This window comes from Salvelinus sp. IW2-2015, linkage group LG11 (assembly GCF_002910315.2).
Source record: "Salvelinus sp. IW2-2015 linkage group LG11, ASM291031v2, whole genome shotgun sequence".
Taxonomy (NCBI): Eukaryota; Metazoa; Chordata; class Actinopteri; order Salmoniformes; family Salmonidae; genus Salvelinus; species Salvelinus sp. IW2-2015.
In genome coordinates, this window is record NC_036851.1 from 49,184,594 (window position 1) to 49,198,593 (window position 14,000).

The 14,000-nt window shown below is 48.4% G+C and overlaps 1 pseudogene; it reads right to left on the bottom strand.

Annotated features, from left to right (window-relative positions):
- Positions 1-14,000, bottom strand: part of LOC111970524 (solute carrier family 12 member 5-like) — a 314,999-nt pseudogene that overhangs the window by 92,559 nt on the left and 208,440 nt on the right.

A 14,000-nucleotide genomic window follows, 5' to 3' on the forward strand; every position in this document is an offset into this window, starting at 1 on the left:
CATTGTGCTGTCGCCAGGTCCGCATTAGGAAACACTTGAAAATCCCTTTGTTTACAACACTAAGGCACAGACATAGTCTATATCTGCCTTCTCTCCCCCTCCAGCCCTTCTCTAAGATGGCAGATAGCGCCCTCTCTCGCCTGGAGTCATGTCTTTTAGTGAGGCCGAGGCAGCCATGTGCGCTGACGGTAGGGTACCACTAACTGCATGCCCTCTCTGTACTCTTCTCTCTCTATGGGGTAGAGAAGGAGAGGGGTTTCTGAGAGAAGGAGAGAGGGGTTTCTGAGAGAAGGAGAGATGGGGTTATGACAGAGAGAAGGAGATATGGGGTTATGACAGAGAGAAGGAGATATGGGGTTATGACAGAGAGAATGAGATATGGGTTTATGACAGAGAGAAGGAGATATGGGGTTATGACAGAGAGAGGGGGGGTTATGACAGATAGACAAACAGAGAGAGACAGAGAGAGAGCAATGGTAGGTTACGGGGGGACTCTTTGGGGAGATTCACCTACTGCTCACCTATTGGCCACAGTACAGTAGACTATATGATCACAGACATTGACCCTTTCTCTCTCAGCTCATTCACTGTCAAGCCACTAACACCTCTGTCTGATCAAAGCCAAATTACGTTGTTCCTCAAAAGAACAGACATGGAAACAACCACACATTCACAGCCCAGTAAGCTGTACAACATCAGAAATTCATACAGATGGGCCCAAAACAGCACAGATGAATATCAGAAAGCAACCTGTAACCAAAATACCAAACACTCTTAGATAATTTCTGGATACCACATTCACTCACAGTAAAGAAGGCATCAATCTAGCAGTACAAAACATCAACTATATTCAGGCAAACGGCAAATGAAGCACAATTGAAATTGATAAAAAACAAAACAAAAAGATCACGAATGACAACTGGTTTGATGCAGATTGTAAAATTATAAGGAAAAACATTAAGAACCTATCCAACAAAAGCACAGACTCAATAATGGTGAATTACGCCTTCATTACTGTGAGACTTTAAAACTCTATAAACGTACACTCAGAACCAAAAAAGCACAGTACAACAGCAAGCAGCTGACACTAATTGAGGAGTCCATAAACACAAACAACTTCTGGCAAAATTGAAAAAACTTTAAAAAAATCTAAAACAGAGGAATTAGCGATACAAATGGTGACATATGGACAAACCATTTTAAAACACTCTACAACACCGTTCAATTGACACAAACGCAGAACAACGCCAAATTCATGAGAAGTTGAATGAATTAGAAAAAGCTATAAAGGACAATCAAAATCCACTGGACTCCCCAATTACTGACCAGGAGCTCTATAAGAAACTTCAGGCCTCAAATTTAAAAAGGATGATGGCATCCTAAATGAGATGCTCAAACTCAGTAGTGCAAAATTTCAATTGGCTATATTAAAACTGTTTAATTTGAATCCTGAGTGTAGGTTATTTCCCTGACATCTGGAATCAAGGACTCATAACCCCAATCTTTAAGAACAGAGACAAATTTGACCCTAACAGTTACAGAGGTATTTGTGTGAACAGTAACCTGGGAAGGTTTTTCTGTAGTATTCAATGTAAGAGTTCTAAACTTCCTTAATAAGCACAATGTCTTGAGTAAAAGCCAAATTGGATTAATACCAAAACATCGCACAACTGATCATATTAAGCACCCTCACACACCCTGATAGATAAACATGTCCACCAAAATAATACCAAAATATACGCTTGCTTTATCGACTTCCAAAAAGCATGTGATTCTATTTGGCATACAGGACTGTTCTACAAGTTATTGAAAGTGGGTAGGGGGTAAATAATGACATATTAAATCAATGTATACTGGCAATACATGCAGCATTAAAATTGGTATGAAAATACATAATTTTTAACCAGGGCAGGGCCTTCGCCAGGGTTGCAATCTTGACCTGCACTCTTCAATATTTACATTAATGAATTGGCCACTATCTAGAAAATCCTCAGCCCCTGGTGTTAGTCTCCACAATTTCAGAAGTTAAATGCCTACTCTTCGCAGATGACCTATGCCTCTGTCACCACACACATGGCCTACAGCAGAGCCTGGACCTGCTAGAGCAGTACTCTGGCCTGGCAGATAAACCCCAAAAAGACTAAAATACTGATTTTCCAGAGAGATCCAGATCTCAGGGAATTAGACCAAATTCTCAATTGGTACAAATATATAGAGTCTGTACACACTACAATTACTTAGGTTTAAAAATAAGCTCAACTGGACCCTTAATGAGGCAGTGAATAACTGAGAGAGAAAGCACGCAGGGCATTCTACGCCATTAAAAAGCAAATTCAATGAAATACCTATTAAAATTTGGCTAAAACTAATTGAATATTCATTGAACCAATTGCACTTTATGCAGCGAGGTGTGGGTCCACTTGCAAAACAAGATTTCATCAAATGGGACAAACACCCATTGAAACCCTGCATGCGAGTTCTGTAAGATTCTCCTACATGTCAGAGGAAACTACAAACAATGCATGCAGGCAGAATTAGGCAATATCCACTAATAATAAAAATTCAAAAAAAGAGCAATTAAGTTTTGGAAACATCTAAAATACAGTGACCCCTCTCATTATCATACCAAGCCCTGCAATGCAAGAGCTGAGCAAAGAAAAGAGTCCCTCATCCAGCTGGTCCTGGGGCTGAGTTCACAAACCTGTTCTACTAACACACTGAAGCCTCAAGACCAGAACATCAATCAATCAGGATAAACCAAATTACAACACAGTCAAAACAAAACTACATTGCTTATTGGGAACACCAAGCACAAACACAAAGCAAAATGCAGTGCTATCTGGCCCTAAATCGACAGTACACCGTGGCTAAATATTTGACCATGGTTACTGATCAAAACCTTAAAAACCCTTGATAAAGTACAGGCTCAGTGAGCACAGCCTTGCCATTGAGAAGGGTAGACACAGGAAAACCTGACTCCTTAGAGGAAAGGCTGTGCAACACTGCACAACAGCAGAACCTGAGACAGAGCTGCATTTCCTGACAAAATGTAAAAAAATATAAAACAATTAGAGAGTGTCATTTTCCCACATTTGAACCCTAATTCAAGGTTTCAAAGCCTCTCTGATGAGGATAGCTACTCGTCCTGATGGGGGAGGACGCAGAGAGCTGTGGTTGTCAGCGCACTACATTGCTGCCTGCCATAAGTTGAGGGACAGTGTCTGACAGACCAATCAACCTGCACATGTACTCTACTGTATGCTTATTGTTATTGTTGAATGTATGGTTATTTTGACCCTTGGGTATTTTTTTTACTTGTGTTCCGTTGACAAAGTTGATTCTCGTTTTTTTATTAATTTTTATATTGTAAAATATCCAAAATAAGCTTTGGCAATATGTACATTGTTACGTCATGCACATAAAGCAAATTGAATTGAATTGAGAGAGACAGAGAGAGAGAGAGAGAGAGAGAGAGAGGAGACAGAGAGAGAAGAGAGATAGAGAGACAGACAGACAGTTAGAGAGAGAGACAGTTAGAGAGAGAGAGAGAGAGACAGTTAGAGAGACATAAGGAGACAGTTAGAGAGAGCATAGACAGTTAGAAGAGATAGACAGTTAGAGAGAGATAGAGAGACAGAGAGAGTAAGAGACAGAGAGAGATAGAGAGAACAGAGAGAGATAGAGAGACAGAGATGGACACGAGAGAGGACAGTTAAGAGAGATAGAAGACAGACAGAAAGAGAGAGACAGTTAGAGAGAGATAGACAGAGACAGACAGAAAGAGAAAATACAGTTAGAGAGATAGAGAGACAGAGAGCTGATTTCTAACTGCAGAAGGAGAATATTAAAAGCTGTCTGCTGTCTTTTGGTTCCAGCTCACGTCGACCCACACCAGAAATACATGCTGTTTAAAACTGTCCATTTTTGCAACATGTTGTGGGTTTTTTAGGGCATGTCATGTATTTTCATCCGTAATATCGGATATATTCACGGAAGAAAACTACACAAACTATACCGTATATTAATACACACAAATCACTACTATGTTGTATAGAAATCAAGTCCCARACACACATCCACACACACATCCACACACACAACCACAGACAAGAATTTAGGCTGTTGTAAGACTTCCCCCGGATCCAAAGCCCAGGTCATTAAGACTCTTCTAGGATCCAAAGCCCAGGTCATTAAGACTCCTCTAGGATTCAAAGCCCAGGTCATTAACACTCCTCTAGGACCCAAAGCCTAGGTCATTAAGACTTCTCTAGGATTCAAAGCCCAGGTCATTAACACTCCTCTAGGACCCAAAGCCTAGGTCATTAACACTCCTCTAGGAACCAAAGCCCAGGTCAGTAACACTCCTCTAGGACCCAAAGCCCAGGTCATTAAGACTCCTCTAGGATCCAAAGCCCAGGTCATTAACACTCCTCTAGGAACCAAAGCCCAGGTCATTAACACTCCTCTAGGACCCAAAGCCCAGGTCATTTGATCGTTTGTTGTACAGTCTGGCAGCCTTCCTTACATAATCAATAATGAACAACTTGAGTCCTTTTGTGCAGTGTTGTGTTTGGCAGGGTAATATATCCTAAATGAGGGTGTTCCACACAACTCCCATATACTTTATTTCTCCCTGGCCCATCTTTCCTGATATGAAATGAATTAAAATGCCAACATCAAAGGAACAATGATGAATTTKTGAAAATAAGTGATGGTCCTCAGACATTCTGCCTTTTTATCATTGACCATGTTCTCTTCTTATCRGTGGTCAACCTCATACTGTCCATGCAGACTGTAACTAGAGCTTACAGGGGCAATCAGCAAGTACTTAGTGAACCAAGCTTTCACATTGGTGGAAGAATACAGTCCCTGTTTAGTACAGATCTGAAATTTCATTTCTCAAAAGTGAAATGTCATCAACGGTCCCAAAGATGGTGTTATAACATTGATGATGTACTCACTATTCCAAATGTAAGAGACAGAGTATGATATGGTGCTGCATAAGGTCAATCACATTTCATAACACAATCATATAAACTGCATACTGAAATCCCTATGAATTTTGCTGTCTCCAGTACTWCTCTCTGTTCATCATATATGCATAGTCACTTTAACCATACCTACATGTACATACTACCTCAATAAGCCTGACTAACCGGTGTCTGTATATAGCCTTGCTACTCTTATTTTCAAATGTCTTTTTACTGTTGTTTTATTTCTTTACTTACCTACACACACACACACACACACACATACTTTTTTTTTCGCACTATTGGTTAGAGCCTGTAAGTAAGCATTTCACTGTAAGGTCTACTACACCTGTTGTATTCGGCGCACGTGACAAATAAACTTTGATTTGATTGATTGAAAAAGCTCATCAACTTGGAATGTATCCGAATGATAATAGATCGTGCATTCAGAAAGTTCAGACCCCTTGGCTTTTTCCACTTTGGTTACGTTACAGCCTTATTCTAACAATTGATTAAAATCGTTTTTCCCCCCCGTCATCAGTCTACACACAATACCACATAATGACAAAGCAAAAACAGTTTTTTAGATTTTTTTTCACATTTAATTGAAAAAAAAAAAACTGAATATCCACATTTATAAGTATGTAAAAAAAATATTATAAGAACCAGTTTTTGCTTTGTCATTTGTGGTATTGGTGTGTAGACTGATGACGGACAAACAAAACAGATTTATAAATGTTAGAATAAGGCGTGTAACGTAACAAAATGTAGAAAAGGCCAAGGCGGGTCTGAATACTTTGCCAAAGGCACTGTACATATTAATTGTGTTCTCACTATGTCCAAGTCTCAGTTAAAATCACATATTGGGATACCTGTATAAGGCCCTACGATAGACTGGCGTCCTGCCTAGAGGGTGTACTTCTACATCAAGCTGTCTGACGTACAGGCAACAGAAGAGAGGCTCCTGCTCCTATGAGCCATTCTCGGCTCGCACAAGCCAAGGCTACTTAATTGTCTTACAATATACTGTATAAGGTATAATCCTAATTCATAATATAATTTGGAAACCACCTCTATTGAAATCTCCTATCATATCCTGTGACATCACAGACACGCCTAAAGCAGACGGACGGCCCAGAGTGACTTTCCCATGATTACTTTATTAATGGGTGATGAGGCGTCTGGCGGGCGTCACCACTCAAGAGGATGTCATGTTCCTGGCACGGGCCTCTTGGAGATTTCCTGTCACTTGGAGGCCCCCGGAGAATCACCCCCCCCCCCCATCCTCACCTGTCTCCATTCCGTACTTGGCCAGTCAATGTCACCAGCCGCCTTCTTTACCACATCTTGGCTAAATTGCTCTGTGGATTGGCATGTCATTCATTTCAGCAGATATCAATGAATAGATGATGTGACCTTAAGTGGAGCGGGGATTCTGAGCAACTTAAATTTTTGTAGGCGAGACTGTATTTAAGCAATACAGGCCCGAGGGGGTGTGCGAATACGTATGCACCAATATACCACCGCGCTAAGTGCTGTTTCTAAGCACGACCCAAGTGCAGTGCCTTGGATACAGCCTTAGCTGTGATATATTGCCCAAATACCACACCCCCTCGGGCCTTCTATGCTTAAATACAGTCTCCCATATAAATGCATAAACCAACAGAACCGACAGTGAATGTGGATATAGCTTTTAGGGGTCTCGTTACACGAGCCACAAGATTGAATGGTGACACTATCAGAGTGTTAAGTGGAGTCCACTTATGGTGTGTGCCGGCGGGTTTCAGGTCAATTCCCTCTCAATCCCCAGGCAATTCAGGGAGTTGAATTCCAATCAATCAAAATCAAATTATTCTGTCAAACGTGCGACCGAACACACAACAAAATACCCCGGAATACACACAGGCTGATAAGATTATTACCACGTGAAATCAGCGCTCCTACTTCACAGCCTCTAGACCACACTAGTGCAAAACAAGGGGTATACATGAGTGAACAATACAGCAGCGTAAGCTACCAAGAACATACAACAACAGTAAAACGCGACCAGGCTATTAGTAACCAGTAGCAAAGAAGAGTGTGCTATTCAAAGCGTAGCGAGGCCTACATACAGACACCAGTTAACAAGTCAGGCCCTGTGATTGAGGTACGCTATGACTACCATGCTAAGATTTGGTTGAAAGATGCACCTACTGCATATATGAATATGCCTAACAAACCCAGAACCAAAGTAGCCCAGCTAGTCGCGAAAAGAAACGGCGCTTTGCGTGAGAGACAGTGCCGTCTGGGTGGGACACAATGCAGATAGCGGCTATAGCCAATGCTGCCCTGTGCAGCACCTTGAGTTTGGTTGGCCCAAATGAGGTCGAGTACTGTACATATACACATGTCATCAGTTTACAGGGATATGCCCGCCATATTAACTAAAACACATGAGGAGCCAGCTCAGCAGCGTAAAAATGGGGTTAGTATCAAAACGGGCCGGCCGCCGAGCCCCCATGCACACAGCCAAAATAGTCGGCGGTAGTCTGTAGCGCATCTTTGCATACCTAGTTCAGGTATGTCTTCATGGCTAGGCAGCCCGCTAAAAATAGTTCCTGACCGAAGCCCTTTTTGTCCTACAGTAACCTTCGGCACTCCGCTGCACCCAGACGGTCCAACAGTACGTGTACCCGCTCCACCGCAGGGTAGCAGCGGCTCCCCCCCACACCCGGCCGAGGAGACAAAGGCCGGCGGCGCCAGCGCAGCTAGGGTGCGCGCGCACTAAAAGGTGAAGTGTTGACCGAGAACGTGACGACATCAGTACAGCGGACGCCAAGACATGCCGGACGGCTGGGGTAGACCGCAGGGCCATGACGAATAACTGCCGAAACAAGTCTACTCGCACCTGAGTGACCACAGACACCCGTCAATCAGCGCGGAGGTTAGCGACCACCGACACCAGTGGCAATCTGGCAAGGTAAACACCGCGCAGGGCGCCCGCACATGATTGAACCCAACTATGCAGGTTCAGTGCCGCGTGAGCGACCCAGACCATGTCCCTCTCAGACACAACGAGGCCGCCTACCCTCAGGCGCGAGAGCGTGACCTGAGAGAAACGCTAGGGCTCCCACCGTCTAGAAGGAACCGACTTGTGTGCCAGAAGGGCGTGACGTCAGACTTCACGCCCCCAGGGCGCCCTGCCGCACAGCCCGGTGTTCCACATCACCTACCGAGTGTCGCAGAGTCAGCGGTAGGTACCCTGCCGCGCCCGGACGATCGCCCCACTCATCACTCGGCCAACTTCTGGCAGACCGAAAACGCACAACGCGACGTCCCAGCACAGGATGCCCCGAGCCCGAAGGAGGACCCAAGCGTGGCACACGGCACCAAATACACCCAGGGGGACCGCGGTGGACTCCAAAAGCGCCTCGAGTCAGACCCGCCAGACGGCCCGCCGCCCATCCGTACGCCCACAATCACCCCATCAAAACTGGCCGAAGGTGTGCAAGTACGTGGGCCCACTTAGTGCGGCGGGTGCTCCAAGCCGCCTCCTGTGCCGCCCGAGGGAGACCCCTGCCCAGCCTGATCCGCGAGTGAGCAATATTCTCCCGTCACCCAAAGGCAGCTGACATGCAACCCGCAGTCAGAATTCTCTCGACTGTTGCAGCTGCGTAGAAACACTTTTGGCAGACCTCCTCAGGACCCATACAGCCCCCAAAACGCCTTCTTAGTTCGTCTGGGGGCGAAGACGTACTATGCTTGGCCCTCTTCAACGACTGCTCTTGGTGTGTTTGCGACCTTCACGTGTTTGTTGCTTTATGTCGGACACCGTAAGGAACTTGAAGCCCCTCATGAACCTGCTCCAACTACAGCCCCGTCAATGAGACAGCGGCGGCCACACGGCCTCCCCGCCGGATGCCCGGCCGGTGCACCGATCCTCCCTTTGATCTGCCTAGTCCCTACAATAGTAATTGGTTACTGCACCAGAGGAGGAACTGTACGCTTCCGCTCCATCTCAGGCAGACCCACTACGAGCAGACCCACCCCAACAAGCGCCAGGCTCCTCTGAACACTCCACCTCACCGTAGAGGCACAGCTGTCTCAAACCGCGTTACTCGAAATGATCAGCCCCGGAAGCCCCCAAACAGCGAGTGAGTCCCCCCGCACGACCCGCCGAACCCCCTAACAGGCTGCTAGTGGCTGCTGTTAGCAAACCCCCTCTTAATGATGCGCTAGATCTGGAAGTCGCCTGGCCTGCCCAATAGACAAAGTCCGCGTCGGCCGGAGTTGAAACAGCGGGCAGAGAAGCCAGCGACGAGCCTACAGGAGCAACGCCCAAGTGGCGTGAGCCCCGGTGAGCCCGACGTCGAGCCAACGCACCCCTGCGGGAGCTCCAACCGAGCTGTTGCACGCGAATCAGACGTGCACGCACCGATGTGTTGTAGCCTACCCCCATCACCACCGACCCCGCCGAAGGCGGTCAACACCCACGGTGTGTGCCGGCCGCCTCTGCCCCAGGAGGGACCAGTCCAAAGAGCCTAGCCAGTTGTCGCCCGAACTCACGCCTACGTCGAAGCCGCACGGTCCGGAACGTTGTGTGTGTGTGTGCCGTCCCAGCCGAATCCCCTTAGTCATTACGGAGTCCTGAAGAACTGTTGAGTTCTGGGCCTAGCAAATAAATCACAAGTTCCGGTGCATCACGCCACATCACTCCCATGAGCCACCAGTCCGACCGCGTAAGCCACCGATGCCGAAACGTGGCAAACGCGTCGGAACCACATCTGAAAGAAACGCTGAGCTGTACTCCGAAAGTAGTTGAGAACCTAGCCATCCCTCCCGACATATCGCAAGGTGCTTACGTCAGGTATAATACTGGTCCCACGGTCGGCCGTGCAAAAGGCAACAGTCCCAAACACATTGCCGCGGAACGCTCGTGAATCAACCGGTGCAATAGACATTGCACATATCTGTGGCACTACTGTTTGGGCCGAGTACTGCAAATTTGCGACGTGGCCGGATCTAGGCAAGTTTTCTGCGCGCAAAGCATCAGCGCGCATCCATGACCCAGCAGATATATGGGCGTGCTTGACTCTGTGAGCCATTACCAACAACTTTCAAACCACTTCGTGGACTGAACTACGAGACGGCGTGAGTGCTACGCGGGTCTGGAGTCCATTTCAAGTCAGGTCTGCCCTTTGTTGTTCTTGGCCCAGCGGATATGGTGGCTCTGCTTGAAGCCATGTTGCGATTTACAGACCTCAATTCAGGGCGCACATAATTGAATGAATTGTCAGTGGAAGACAGTCCCTGCCAGCTTGCGTTCAGCCCAATCATGCCCGGAGCACACTCCTCGGTAATCGTCTGGCCCGCAGCACCGTATGGGTATGCTTGACCCCTGCTCCCTTAAAAGGTTCTTACTCGACGCGTCCCCGGTTACGCCGGATGACGCGCTCGATCACCACAGTCGCTTCCGCCAACAGCTGGAGTGCGCCCAGCCTGCACATGCATGCCCCTCACAAGAATGCTAAATGCTTGCACCTCGTAAGCCCGAGCCATAGAAGTGATTTTGTAGCTAGGCTCTGGTAGGCTTCGTGTCACTGGGCATACGCGTCGCGGCATGTACGGCTCCCTTTGTAGTCCCTGCCTAATAGTTTGCAAGCCCCTGCCCACTAAGCGAACGCAGCTCGGAGCCGGCGTGTAAGGTAATGATTCAACTCTTAGCACCTGGATTGCACGCTTTGCTCCCTGCTTGTTTTTGCACCGGCATCTCCCTCGACAGGGCACCACTAAGGCCAGCTGCCATTTTTGTTAATCTTCCGGCCGTTAGCCAGTCCCGCCAGAACCTTGCGACCACAGCGGCCCAGCCGGCTCTACCCTTTAGCACTCCAAGTCCGGCAAATGTTGCCCTGTTAAAATCAATGCGCTTCTGTTTGCGGGTCATGCCACATACCGATCTCTGCTGGCCGAACGACAGTCCTCGATGCCACACTTATTGATAAATCCAGCTTTGACACCTGATTTTGTGCGTTGGCGTTCTACTCTTTCCTCAATAGTCGCGGGATTCGCCAGCCACAGCGAAGGAATCGCCGGAACATGCTTATTTCCCAGCCCTCTCGCTCTGTGATAGCAAAACTCAGTCCTTTAGAATTAGCACAGCTGCCTTCATCCTGCACCAATTTTTTACCCTTAGACCCGAGTGCACTCGGATTGGCCTTTACCTGCCCTTTCATTTTTTGCCCCTTGCTAAGACTTCAGGACCCATCAGATCTGAGGATAGCAGTGTGGATCGACGGGCTCTCTCCTGGGATCTTACCAATGAGAGAGTGCCGAGGGAGAGCCGCTGTAACGCGTCATCACACCCATCGTGATGCTGATGCTTGGCACGTACAGTGATAGATCTAGAATTGTCTGTCCCTCTGGCCTTGCCACACTTTAACATATTTTGGATAATTTGGAAATTTGTGGTAGAAGTAGATTAAGTTCCCTGCGATTAAAGAATTTGCCACTATCGCCCTACAGAGCAGACGCATGCCACGCGGACACCCAGGTTAACACCATCTCTCTACACTCGACACCGATGATAGCATAAATGAACCTCAGACACACGATGTCTCTCGCAAAGATTACTTTCCCCGCATCACATGCACATCAAGCCCCCTAAGAACGGCATAAGGTGCATGGAACAATACTGTGACCTTACCGAGCACACGAAACTCCCGCACACAACAAAGATGCCGATGTACACTCCTCCCATCTAGCGCCGCGCCATCCTCGCTCATCGGCACTTACATCCCCTCTAGCGCGCTTCGCATCTCAGCATCCAACCAACAAGCGACCGCTACCGCCTCCTCACAGTCCGCCACTCTAGCGGCGACCCGCGCGAGCGCCGCGAGGGACTCTTCATCATCATACTTCCAATCCTCCCTCCCACCGGCAGCACACCAGCCCATCCCCGCTGCGTAAACGCACGTCGTAAGACGACGAACCCCCGACGCACCCCACCCGAGGCCAGGAACGCCCAACACCCCTTCACTCCAAACCCCTCTCGATCTGCTGCGTCGCCCCTCGCAGAGGCATAAAAGCAACGTGAGGCAACCGCCGGCCTTTTTTCACAATGTTCCTTCACCCGCCTCCGGTCTAGCGCTTCAACCGCTCACAATTCACGCTTCCTCCCGCCTCTAGCCACTTCACCTCTCATCACTTGCCTCCCCTCGTAGGCCCGTTGCCCTCAGCACCTCCTATGATCCGTGCCAACCGGATACCGACGAGATGAAGATCGGGTAACGGTAACAGTCCAACGTGCCAACGACGCAGTGCGGACGGTGCGCCCCCCGGTTTCCTCATTGCGGGTCCGCAGCCGGCCCTCGGAGCAGGGTACTGACAGCCAATACGGCTCCGTCGAATTTTCCTGACCGATATTATCCGCGAAACATGTTGTTTTAAACGTTCTCGAGAACAGACCGCTGAACATAAATGGTGCTCTGCTTCTGCACGGGCGAAGTGATGTAAACATGTTTTGACTCTTAAAGGAAACAGTTCTGCTTAAAAAGCTAATGAAATACCAGAAGCAACATAATAACGGTTATTTTGTAAGTTCCCTGTTATAATGGGAGTCTGAGAATGTTCCAAAAAGATTAGGCAACTATCACTTGCACCACCGATTCCCCAGAACATTGTTGCGGAAGCAAGGTTTACTGTAATAAATAACCAGTAGCCCCGGGCTAAATATATTCCATAGCGGAGCCATCCCCAGCGGCCAAGGCACTTGACACTATAGCATTACTCTAGACGTCAACAAAGGGGCTAACAAGAACACAAAACCTACGCCTCCGCGAACACCCAAGGCGACAATGCCAACTACATAACCTGCTCACGGCAGCCTCTAAGAAAGCCAACTGGTTCGCCAGAAGCTGCCCTCGCCACTACAGTATGATGCAAGCTGACCACCTGGTAAACCCCTCATCCGATATTCCATCCCCCTTTCGCTAGTTCAGACCCAGAGCGGTCCGATGAACCTCTCCCTGATGCTCACTCCGAATGCTGAGCTACCATAATGCGCAGCTTGTGGCAGTTATCAGTGACCGCAGATTACGCCTACAACAGTAGGTGAATGATATCCGCCCTCAAGCACAGTTACAATGCAGCTCTTAACTGTAGGCTATGTCACCGTCGGGTGCTCAGACTACTAGAAATGCACAAGTCTCAAGACAGACCTCGTTGCCCTACGCTCCAATTACGGCCTCTGCTGTTGTGACAGAAGTGTCCCATCACACCAGCCGGACAATCTTGCTCACGGGGGCGGGAAACCCCCAACTCCACCAGCGGGTCATCAAGGTCAAAGACAAGACGAGCCACAATACACTTCCTCTAATAGTTTTTTCCCCCCCCTCCCCCCCCCCAAAGGTTACCTGCCCTCCAAGGGAAAAAACACCTCCCCTCCTTCACAGTCCTCGTCGTGACGTCCTATTCATGCTTATTCATGAGCTTTCACGGTAGAAATTGCCAAGCACACGTGACCAAATCTGTACGGCCATCGCATGCACGTCAGCCGTGACATGCTAAGCCAGTGGAACGCTTAGATGCAGAGGGTTTGGATCTAGCATGGCCACAATTTCTACTTACGCGTGTGATGGCAAAACAGCTAGTCCACATCCTCTCTCTTGTCTATAGTGAACACAACGGCTTCCAAGACAGTCAGACCAGCACTAAAATGCGCCCAAGCCGATCCACCCGCAGCAAAACCCCAGCCCACACAGAAAACGGCAGTCACCCCAGCCGGAGCACCCGCCCGAAACCGAAGCTGGCACCCAGAAGACCGCCGCCCGCGCACCCCACACAACGGCGACAAACACCCCGACCATGATCGCGCGGCACCTCAACCCGGCAGCCGCGCCGACACCGACCCCCGACGCGCCACCCACCCACCCGACGAGCCGACGCGACGGCCACGAGCAACGGCACGCCCAACCGCAACCCGAAAGCCACCGCACCACGCCGCCGAACACCCACCCCGCACAACGCCGAGTTCAGGTAATCTGCTTTTCAAAC